This window comes from Arachis hypogaea, chromosome 17 (assembly GCF_003086295.3).
Source record: "Arachis hypogaea cultivar Tifrunner chromosome 17, arahy.Tifrunner.gnm2.J5K5, whole genome shotgun sequence".
NCBI lineage: Eukaryota > Viridiplantae > Streptophyta > Magnoliopsida > Fabales > Fabaceae > Arachis > Arachis hypogaea.
In genome coordinates, this window is record NC_092052.1 from 118213905 (window position 1) to 118224596 (window position 10692).

Consider the following 10692-nt stretch of genomic DNA (forward strand, 5'->3'; position numbering starts at 1 on the left):
ACAATAGGTATAGAAAATATTTTTTTATTAAACAATTATTCAACAATATTATTTTGTCATTTAGTTGAATAATTCTATGATTATGGGTCAATACAACACCAATAATTTCCTTCATACCACAATCAATATTAAGAACCCAATGTTAAGTGAAACAAAAATCCCAATGAGTTGTCCTTCTTTTATGGCCATCTCTATCCATTGCAAAACAAAAAGTCCTGTTTGGCCAAAAAATAAAACAAAAAGATCCTAGCAGTCCACAAATAAACGCCCTATTATCCCATAAAGTTATTCAAACGCGAAACGGAACACCTCGTCTGTTCCGTTTTAGAATCACGCGTTGTCCTCTCGTATTGCCACAAAAAATCAGCACACATGCTGAAAATGTGCGTTAGCACGATAGGATCTTTCGTTCTTTGGTGGCAGCCGCGAAATGGCCATCTTTGGTGTGGCGGCGCATGCGAAATGGCTGTAAGTAAGTGTGTCAAACAAATCCATTTCATAAGGGCATAGGTGAAGTGGCGTTGCATTTCATCAGAACCAATTTGCACGTATTGTCTTATATCTTCTCTTCTCCTTTACAAAGTCTACTACTTTTTTGTTTTTTTGTTTTTCTTTTTATTTTGAATAAACTATAAAGTCTAGTTTATTCTTACTGAATGTATCAACAAATGGAATAGTAAAAAGTACTTATAAATACGATGACAATATATGTCAAAAAAATTATTTTATTAGTTTAATTTCACATAATAATAAAAATTTTCTCATTAAATTTTATTTAATATATATATATATATATATATATCTGTTTAATAAAAAAATGAATATTGTGATGCTATTCAATGAAAAATAGAATATTTATCCGAAAATTTAGATAATTATATTTAAAGATAATATAATTTTATTATGATTTGAATTGCATTGACTTGATTAAATTAAATTAAATTAAATCGTTAATTAAAATTATATTTATCTGAATTTCATGTTAAAAATTTGTAATTTAAAAATTTAAACTATTTAAATAAAATTAAATTAAAAAAAACTAAAACTCAAATCAATACCATCCAATTGGTAACAAATTATATCAACTAATACAAAACAAATTATTATTATTATTATTATTATTATTATTATTATTATAAATAATAATAATAATAATAATAATAATAATAATAGGATAATTTACGTTAATAAAACGAATGGATATCAAACTTATATAGATGTCCTGAATCAAATATAGTTACATACTTGTCCTAATCATCTTTATATAAATTGAGTTGAACTGATTTAAATTAGTATGATACAAAGTAAATTGAAATAGGATAATTCAATTTACAACAAGAAGAGCTCGAATAAGCTGGTATCGTAGTAAATTAAACCAAGTGATTTTAATTTATTGTATGAAATAGATCTCTAGGTAAATCGAATCACCCTGATTCGAATTAGTAACAAACAGTAAATCAAAATTACTTAATTCGATATGTCTTATAAATACAATTAGATTGTTTGCTCTTGATCAGAGTGGTACTCACAATGGCTAGTGATAATAGTCTTTTAGTTCTTGTGCACTACAGATGGACGATTAAGAAAAAAATACGGGAGAGAATAAAATTTACTAATAAAGATCCAATAAGTATTTTTATTAGACAATCCACATGTTTTGGAGCTGCAAAATACTATAATACAGAAACTAGGAGTCTATCGCATCAAACGTGCGAAGAAATTATTTTATGAGATACCGATTTCTGTTGTACGAGATTTTGTGAAGTACGAATCTTTTGTAATAGAGAGTGATGAAAATTTGCAAGTTTCATTTCATTTTCATCGTCAGTTTTTCGAGGTGAGTGCCAATGAATGGTTGGCCAAACTTAAAGATGTGGTTACTAATTTAGAAAGATCGAATTAGAATCCTCAATATGTAGCAATGTTAGGAGCCTCTAACTTAATGCCTATTGTTGCCTCTACATCTGTGGCTATAATTGCACCCAAAGAAGTGTTGGTGGCATCTCCGTCCTTCACAGTTAATTTAAACTGTGCTAATGATGAAAAAATTAGTGATAATCGTTCCTTTAGTGAGCTTGCGATTGCGATGGGTACTTCTCTTAGGATGATACCAACTTCAAGGGGTGGAAAATCAGATCCCATGGAAGATGTACTGTGGGATGATGATAATGTGGAGTCCGTCATGATAGTTGAGGATGGCAATGATGATTTAGGGAGGAATATTTCAGTTGGTCAGGGTGGTCTATCGAGTTCTGAAACTCAGTAATATCCGCCATACTTTTTTATTTTGAACTTGGAGGCCATGGCATAGCAGGGTTTTCCATATATAAAATTTAGATTTTTTGGACCAAAGATTCACAGGATATATCACTCCAATTGAGTTTCAAGTTGGTCAATAGTTTCAGAGTAAAGAGAAAGCCATGTTAAGTGTCAAGACTTATAGCATCCGTCGTGTGGTTGAGTATAAAAGGTTGGAGTCAGATCATATCAAGTACCATAAAAAGTGTAAGGAATTTGGAACAGGTTGAAATTGGTTTATTTGGATCATTCTTCACCAGTGAAATGGTATTTGGGAGGTTAGTAGGTATCATGGACTTCATACATGTCCGGCACAGAGATTTCTATTGATCACATGAAGCTTGATTACCGTGTAATATATGCTTTCATCTTTTCCATGGTCAGAGTTGATGCGATTGTGTCAATTAAGGAACTGCAAAATGCGACAGAGGCAAATTATAGTTTCAGACCGAGTTACAAGAAGATTTGGTTAGCTAAGCAGAAGGCAGTTGCGTATATTTATGGAGATTAGGAAGAGTCGTATAATGAGTTGCTAATATGGGTTCTAGGTATATAGGCAACAATGCTAGGTAGTATTGCAGTGGTGAAGACGAGTTATGTGGGAGTTGGAGACTAAGTTGACGAGTAATTAGCTTATTTTCACTGACTTTTCTAGACATTTCCGCCATGCATCGAGAATTTCAGGAATTACAAGTTGCTGGTTAGTATTGATGGGATCCACTTTTATGGCAAATATGGGGATAATTTGATGGTGACGATTGTGCAAGACGAAAATTCTAATATCATTCCTATTTCTTTCGCACTTGTTGAGGGTGAGAATGCGGAGTCTTCGTCATTTTTTCTATCTCACCTTCGGCAACATATCACACCTCAATCGGGTGTCTAGATAGATCGAATAAATACAATGTAATCAAGGCAGCTTTGGAGGCAACTAATGGTAGATGGACCACGCATAATGCTTATTGTGCATTCTATAGCCGGCGTATTGTAGCAAATTTTACTTCAAGGGCAAGGATACAACGAGATTCTCTTGTGAATGTTGATTATGCCAAGACTGAGGCTGAGTTTGACTACTGATTTGACATTCTTCAAAGTGAAGACTTGGTGATGTGTGATTGGGCTAATAGGATGAAATACCAGAAGTGAACCCAGCATAGGGACAATGGTCACAAATTCGGACATATGACCATTATATTTCTAAGGGTGCGTTTGTTTTGAAGTATTGAAATGGAGACTAGGGGACTAGGACTCAGGATCATGTTTGTTGGCTCATAGACTGGTACTAAAATTTTAGTCTTCGTCTCCAAAATTTCAGTATTTCAATACCTCCAAAAAGTAAGGACACAAGAGACTGAAATTTTTTGGGATGGAGACTGAAATTTTAATAATATTTTATACCAAAAATACCCCTATTCTAATTAATTAATTCTAACTTTATCCTTTGTATAAATCAAATTAGGGCTTCATTCTTAGCAGTCCCCTCACTCCTTCATTTTCTCATTCCTTCTTCAAAGATCTCCAGTTGCAGCTTCTGCATCGCCAGTGCCAAGACAGCTACCTCGTCACCGCCATCGTAGCCACCACTAGGTAGGTGAGTCTCCATCGAAGTTCATCTTCCTAGCCCCTGTATTCTCATATCCTCATCTTCTCCTACACAGGACTACGATCGAGGAACCCAGTTGTAGTCTCTGCCCTATTGCTGTCAAGGTCAACCACCACCTTGTCATCGTCGTAGCTTTTGTGACCCAGGTTAGTTGTAGCCAAATTTTTTTTTCTGATTTCATTCATTTTTTTGCGTTCTGTTCTACCTTACTTACTGTAGTTTGATGCCGTATTTATACTGTGTCTTGATCTACTTATTTTTATTGCATAATCTAAATTTGTGTCTTTATGAAAGTAAATTTTTGTATCCTGGTTTTTCTGTTCCTTATTTTTTATTGCTCAATTTTTGGGTCCTAATTTGTTGTTTTAAATTGGTGTAATTTGTTGTTCTAAACAAGTAGAGGTGCTACTTAATGACTTAAAATCCAGAATATTGGCTAATCTTTATTTTACTAATGAATTTCTATAATAATACAAAACACACAGCACAAAAAGTGTTGAGAATAACATTGATTAGTGTGTTAAGAATAACATTTTAGAATAACATTTTTTTCCTTAGATTCGGAGCACTGCAGAGTGAAATAGATTTCTTTGAGGATCATGTTATTGTGTGAGAAATTGAAAAGACCTTGAAAATATGTTTGCCAATTTTTTTAATTGAAGAAAAGACCTTAAACTCTCTTAACTTGGTTCAAAATATTGTTAATTTTGTTGCGAACTTTCTAATCTAAGAGTTTATGCAATTTGATTGCGTGGATTGATGGATTATTCAAAAAATATTGCTTTTGCTTAGCTTTTGAAGCATGTTCTTTTTTTATTTTTGCTTCTCTCCCTCTTTTTTAGGTGAAGATATGTTCATTTATTGTAATTATTTATGGTTATTTATGTTAAACTTTTTTTTAGGTGATAATGGACAACAAACGTATATGACATGATGAAGAAACTGATGCATTTGTTGGCTTCATGAAGGAGCTCGTTGTAGATGGTCAGAAGGCTGATTATGGTCAATTTAAGCCTAGAATTTTTGAGAAACTAACTTTGAAAATGTTGGAGGCCTTCCCTACGTGTATCCTTACCACCAAACATTGCAAGAATAAGCATAAGCTTGGAGAAGTATCACTACGCTTCTAAAATGCTTGCATGTAGTGGATTTGGCTAGAATTCTGACACAAATAGAAAACTTCTTATTACAGACAGATTTAATCTTCATTACAGACGGATTTTTAGTTATCAACGGAATTACCGACGAATTTTGTTCATCGGTAAAAGCCTCATCAAAAATTATTTACCAACGGATTTTGTTTCATCAGTAATTTACTTTACTGACAAATTTTTCTTCGATAATCATCTCTTCTATTCGGCCAAAAACATCAAATTTTCCAATAGATTTTCCGTTAGTAACTAGTATCAAACTTTTCGACAAATTTTTTGTTGGTAATTGGAGCCTAGAAAAGTATTCACAACTCTTAATACAGACAGATTTTTCGTACAAACAAATTTTCCGTCTATAAATCTATCAATAAGATAAAACAAAATTTTTTTAAAATTTTTTCATTACAAAATAAACCTATTTTTTATACAAAATAAATATAAATTTAATAGACAATTTTTCTATATTACCCCTTTGGCCGTAAAGAAATATGGTATAGGGGAAGAAAAAATTGAACATTAAAGATGTAAAATTTCTATTGAATAAATCACTTATGGAATCAATAAGTTGCAATTTTACTTATACAAAATCTTGTTCCAAAATGTTCTCAATGCTTATGTATGGAGCCTAGTATGCAAAACTATAATTCCTTGGTATAAACCTCATCCACCAGATTTGACGAAATTGCTGCCCTGATTTCTTCACTCCAAGAAATGTTGTGTAGCACAAATACTTTTTAACCTTTTTACTAAGAAACCCAACCTCGCATCTTACACTTTGAAATATTTTATCTACCCTCTGCCACACATTGCACTGAATATCAAGAAGCTTCCGAGCCTTTTCTTGTAAATGTGGAAGCTGCCGAATTGTCTCACCATGTATCTGGCAACAGGAAGCGTGGTATAGAAATTGTAACAAACAATCAGAATTTGTTGAAGGCCTCGGGAATGATTATAACCATAAGGATGGCTGACATACTTCGCAAAGTCCTCTGGCTTCTTTCTGAGACCAAAAGGATCATAACCATAGCTGCATCAACAAATATCAAAGAAAAATTAAGCAAAACAAGCTAAAGTTTCACAATGTTTGTGATTCAAAGGGGACTAGAGAGAGAAGAATCCACAAACCCTCCAGGCACTTCTCCAGTCAAGTATGGTGGGATCTTGGATCTGTCCAAGAGACCCTCTGGCAAGAAGATCCTTCTGTCAGGACCTGTCACCAAATGGAAGCAATGATCAGAAACTAGTTTCCTGCCTTGAATTGTACTACTAGAGTATATATTAAAAAAAAAAAAAAAAAAAAAAAAAAAAAAAAAAACTTTGTTAGCTCATTACAAGAACTTAATTAGGACTAATTAGGAGATTATAGGCTATAGCAATAAGTTGCCCTCCTCTTACTGCTTAGTCAAACTTTGTTAGTACCTTCTCTTTCTTGCTCTGTTACCATATTTCAACAAATTACATTGTCAAAAGAACACAACCATGTCTATACTCTATGGACTTGTTAGCTACTTTGGTTCTCTCAGTTTAAACATTACTTTTGGTACATGGCAAGGGAATTGAAATAGCAGAATCTGTATAGAAGCTAAGTTTATATTATGAAGCTGATCGATCTGTGATCATTTGCTGATAACAGAAATGCTTACTAAATTTAATTTGCTTGTAGCATAGCAAAATTTGTATCATAAGTCACAGCATATATGCACAAAAACTTAGAATGAACTAACCTCTTGTACAGGTTTGTTATGATCTTTTGGGTTCACAAATTCATTAACCCCAAACTTCTTAGCTTCCAACAATAGTAGATGAGAAAATACCATCAGTAAGTGAATACAATTTGTAGATTTAGGAAACTTGCTCAACTTAGGTTGTGAGGTTGTGACTTCTTTTCTTTTCAATAAACATTAAAGAGAAAAATGAGTCAAGTTAAACAAGCTATTGTAGAAAAGCTAGCAATTGGCAAACTTTATCCTAAGAACTTTGAAAGCAAGTTGGAGAAACCTGAGTTGGCTTGTTTGTAGAAGCTGACCTTCATGATGTTCAATACCAGTAAAACAAATCAATTATTCAACAGAGAATATTTAAAATTTCTCTATAACCATGCTTCAATTTATAATATAAGGCTAGCAAATGAATCACAATCTTTTAATGATGGTTTTAAAAAAAAAGAGATAAAAATGACATAGAAAAGAAATGTCACAGGCACAGCATTGCATGCAAGTAACCAATTTTAGACCTACAGAAAATAACAATTCCAAACGAAAATATAAAGAAGTGTCATATACCTTTTAAGATCAACCAGAATCAGTGGCTCCCAGTTCTGCATATGACGGATGTTCCTTTGAAATCAAACTCCATTTTTGCAATGTCAAGCTCCATTTCTTCTTTGTCTCACTCAGCCATCACTACAACAGTTCCTCCACCCAGGCTCTCATTGGGTATGGCAAGTTGATTTAGTAATGAACCCTGCACACCCAATCATATTATTGTGGTTCAGATACATAAGAAATTAAAAGATCCAAATGGAGATGCACAAAATCTTGATAAAAATAAATAAATAAACAGCTGACATATGCTTGAATTGTTTTGTTTTTAATGAATAATTCATTGGCAAATAGTAATTCCAGAATCTTACCAATTTTCCACTCCAGCCAAGAATCGAAGTATGATTTTGCTCAACTACCTCACTTTTTCCTTTCCTCATTGAGTCGAACTTCCCAGAAATGGCATCAGAGACAACAAGTCCAAGCATCATTGCAAATATAAGCATCCCATCAAAACTAATTGAAACCGCAATTAACCTCGGACCAGAACCTTGGGAGCTAGCATGATTGCCAGAATCAGCAACAAAATCAGACAAGGACAAGAATCAAAAGCAACTCAGCATATTTACAACAGAGTAGATTCAGACAAGCACAAGAAGGAGGAGCCAAAATCAGCAGTCATAACAAGAACAAGAAGGAACAAGAACATGCATGCAAATTCCAGATAAAAAATTTCAGCAATTCAGATATATAGTTCATAAACAAACTTCATTCTATACCACAACCATAGAAATTATTATGTTTCAGATTTCACAAATTACAGGAATATACAAAATTCATACTTTAGAATTTAGAAACTACGTTCTCTGCAGCAGCAACAGCTGATTTGCAAACATAAGAGCTCTCCTCGATCGTATTCTTTGGTATTCAACTTCAAGCAGAACAGGGAAGGGACAATGAAATCAGAACAGAATAACAATGGAAGAGTTAGGGCTAGGGACGAGAAGGAGGCGGAGGCCTACCTGAACTAACGGCGACGAGTAGAGACGATGACTAACCTCCGGCGATGAGAGAAGAAGCAGTGACGAGAGCGGCGGCGGAGGGAGCTCGTAAGACAAGAGCACAACAGAGAGAGCTCGTGGGACGATGGCGACGAAGGGAACAAACGCGATGAGAGCGGCGGTGGAGGGAGCTCATGCGACGAGCGGTGACGGAGAGCGCTCGTGTGACGCGGGCGGCGGCGGCGGCGACAGCGGAGGACGTCACATTTTCAATGGGAAGAGAGAGGGCGCGCTTAAACCCTGGAATGGAAGAACAGCAAAGGAGAGTGACTACCGAATGGTGTTTTTGTGTGAATATGCTTCCCAAATTTTGTTTGTGCCAAAGATGATAGTAGTAATTCAAATTTTTGACAGATTTGTCAAGTGATTATAGACTGGTTATATTCACATTTCTGATTCGAATATCTGGATACAGGATATTTGGTCGGTTGGTAGGTGACATTTGGATACTCTTTATTCTCCTTTATCTCAAAATCTGAAAGATAATATTCTTTCTTACAATCCAGATGAACAAGCAGGTCCGGAAGTGGGTTGGTATTGGAGTGGGTCTGCTGCCAAAGTCTATAACTCTCGCAATGGTTACTTGTGGTTGTGTAAGCAACTGTTTGGTTGGGAGGAGCGGGAGAATTGGCTTTGGCTTTGGCGCCAGCTTGTTCCGGAAAAGCATAAATTTTTGGCTTGGTTGTGTCTTAAGGAGGCTCTTCCTACTGCAAGTTTTCGCTTTAGAAGAGGGATGTCGTCGTCGGATAAGTGTTCAAGATGTCTTTCTAGCCAGGAATCGGTTTTACATTGTATTCGAGATTGTCCCAAAGCTCAGCTTGTCTGGCATAGGTTGGATATTTCTTGTCATCCTTTGGATTTGAAGAACTGGTTCTTGTATCATAGCAGAGAGCATCCGTTCAAGTTCTTTTCGGGACTTTGGTGGATATGACGAGCAAGGAATAATGACATCTTTAATCCCGATGAAACTTGGCCTCCGGAAAAAGTAATTTGTCTGGCATTAACTTCAAAAAAGGAGTTTAGGAATATCTTTGAATTACAACGTATGTCCCTTCCCTCTACTCTAAATGGTTTTTGGAATCCCCCATCCATTGGTACTTTTAAGATTAATTGTGATGCTAGTTATTTTGGTTCGGGTGATAGTGTTGGTTTTGCTTGTGTTATTAGAGATTGTAATGGGAGCTGGCAAAGGGGGTGTTTGGGAATGATTGAGAGTAATAGTATTCTTCAAGGAGAATTGTTTGCTATTTGGAGAGGATATCTCTTAGCTTGGGATGTGGGTCAACGAGATGTTATTTGTGAGACGGATTGTGTGGAAGCATTTAATCTTGTTACTCAAGATGGTTTTAGGTTTATTGATCCACTGGTGCTCAAAATAAGAGATATCATGCATTGGAATTGGCGGGTTGACTTTCGTTTGATTATGAGAGATGCAAACACGGTGGCAGATACTATGGCAAAGATGGCGATGAAGTTACAACTTTCGCATGTGGAGCTTCTTTCACCTTGGGAGGAGTTTAAGAGTAGTCTTAAACGGGACTGTCCCTCTATTTAGACAGTTCCTTGTTTTATTTGTTTTGTTTTTCTTTGTTTAATTTATTTCAGTCACAAAAAAAAATAGACGAATTATCTGTTAGTGAAAAATTTGAAATTAAAATTTTAATTTTATCAATTCAATTATCGATGGAGTTTATAATCTCTCGGTAAGTTTTTGAAATATTTTAAAAAAATTTTATCGATAGAAAATTCATTAGAAATCTGTTGTTATTTTTTATAGAAAAATTTGTTTATAATATGTTACTTTTTAATAATATAAAAAATAATGTGTCAAAATTAATAGTAAAGATGTTCTTGATGTACGATAAAAGTTATGTGTGATTTTATTTCAACTTGAATGATTTGTCACTTTTTAAGATTGATATATACTTATTACAATCCTCTTTTTTTTGTCATAGGCACATCCGACCAAATTTTATATTCCTAGCAAGTCATTTCCTCTATTTTACTGGTTGGAGGATATATTCAGAAAGGACAAAGTCACGAAAATAGGTACAGTCAACGATTTTGACGTAAAAAAGCAAGTTACTGAAGAAATTGAAGATCATACTCAAGGTTTTGACGACTCTAAAATGTCTCTAAATCTAAACATCGACGAAAGGACAAACAGTGCAAGGATAAGTTTCACACTCTAACACTTTGTTTGGATGGAAGATGGAAAATGAGAGGAAAGAAAATGAAAGGAAAGAAAATGGAAGGAAAGAAAATGAAAGAAAAAGTTAATTTTCTTTTATGTTGTTTGGATAAAGAGAAAATGAATG

At 34.4% G+C, this 10692-nt stretch overlaps 1 long non-coding RNA gene across 3 annotated transcripts; it reads right to left on the reverse strand.

Annotated features, from left to right (window-relative positions):
- Window positions 1-5561: 5561 nt before the first annotated feature.
- Window positions 5562-8726, reverse strand: LOC112765787 (uncharacterized). Of its 3 annotated transcripts, none has more exons than XR_011875610.1 (8): window positions 8336-8726; window positions 8156-8244; window positions 7685-7871; window positions 7335-7515; window positions 6777-6833; window positions 6178-6262; window positions 6029-6079; window positions 5562-5932 (listed from the first exon to the last, which is right to left on the reverse strand). It is a non-coding gene; the product is annotated as an uncharacterized lncRNA (long non-coding RNA). The 3 variants fall into 3 exon arrangements; XR_011875609.1 differs by having other exon boundaries at window positions 6777-6838; XR_011875608.1 differs by having other exon boundaries at window positions 6777-6939.
- Window positions 8727-10692: the final 1966 nt, after the last annotated feature.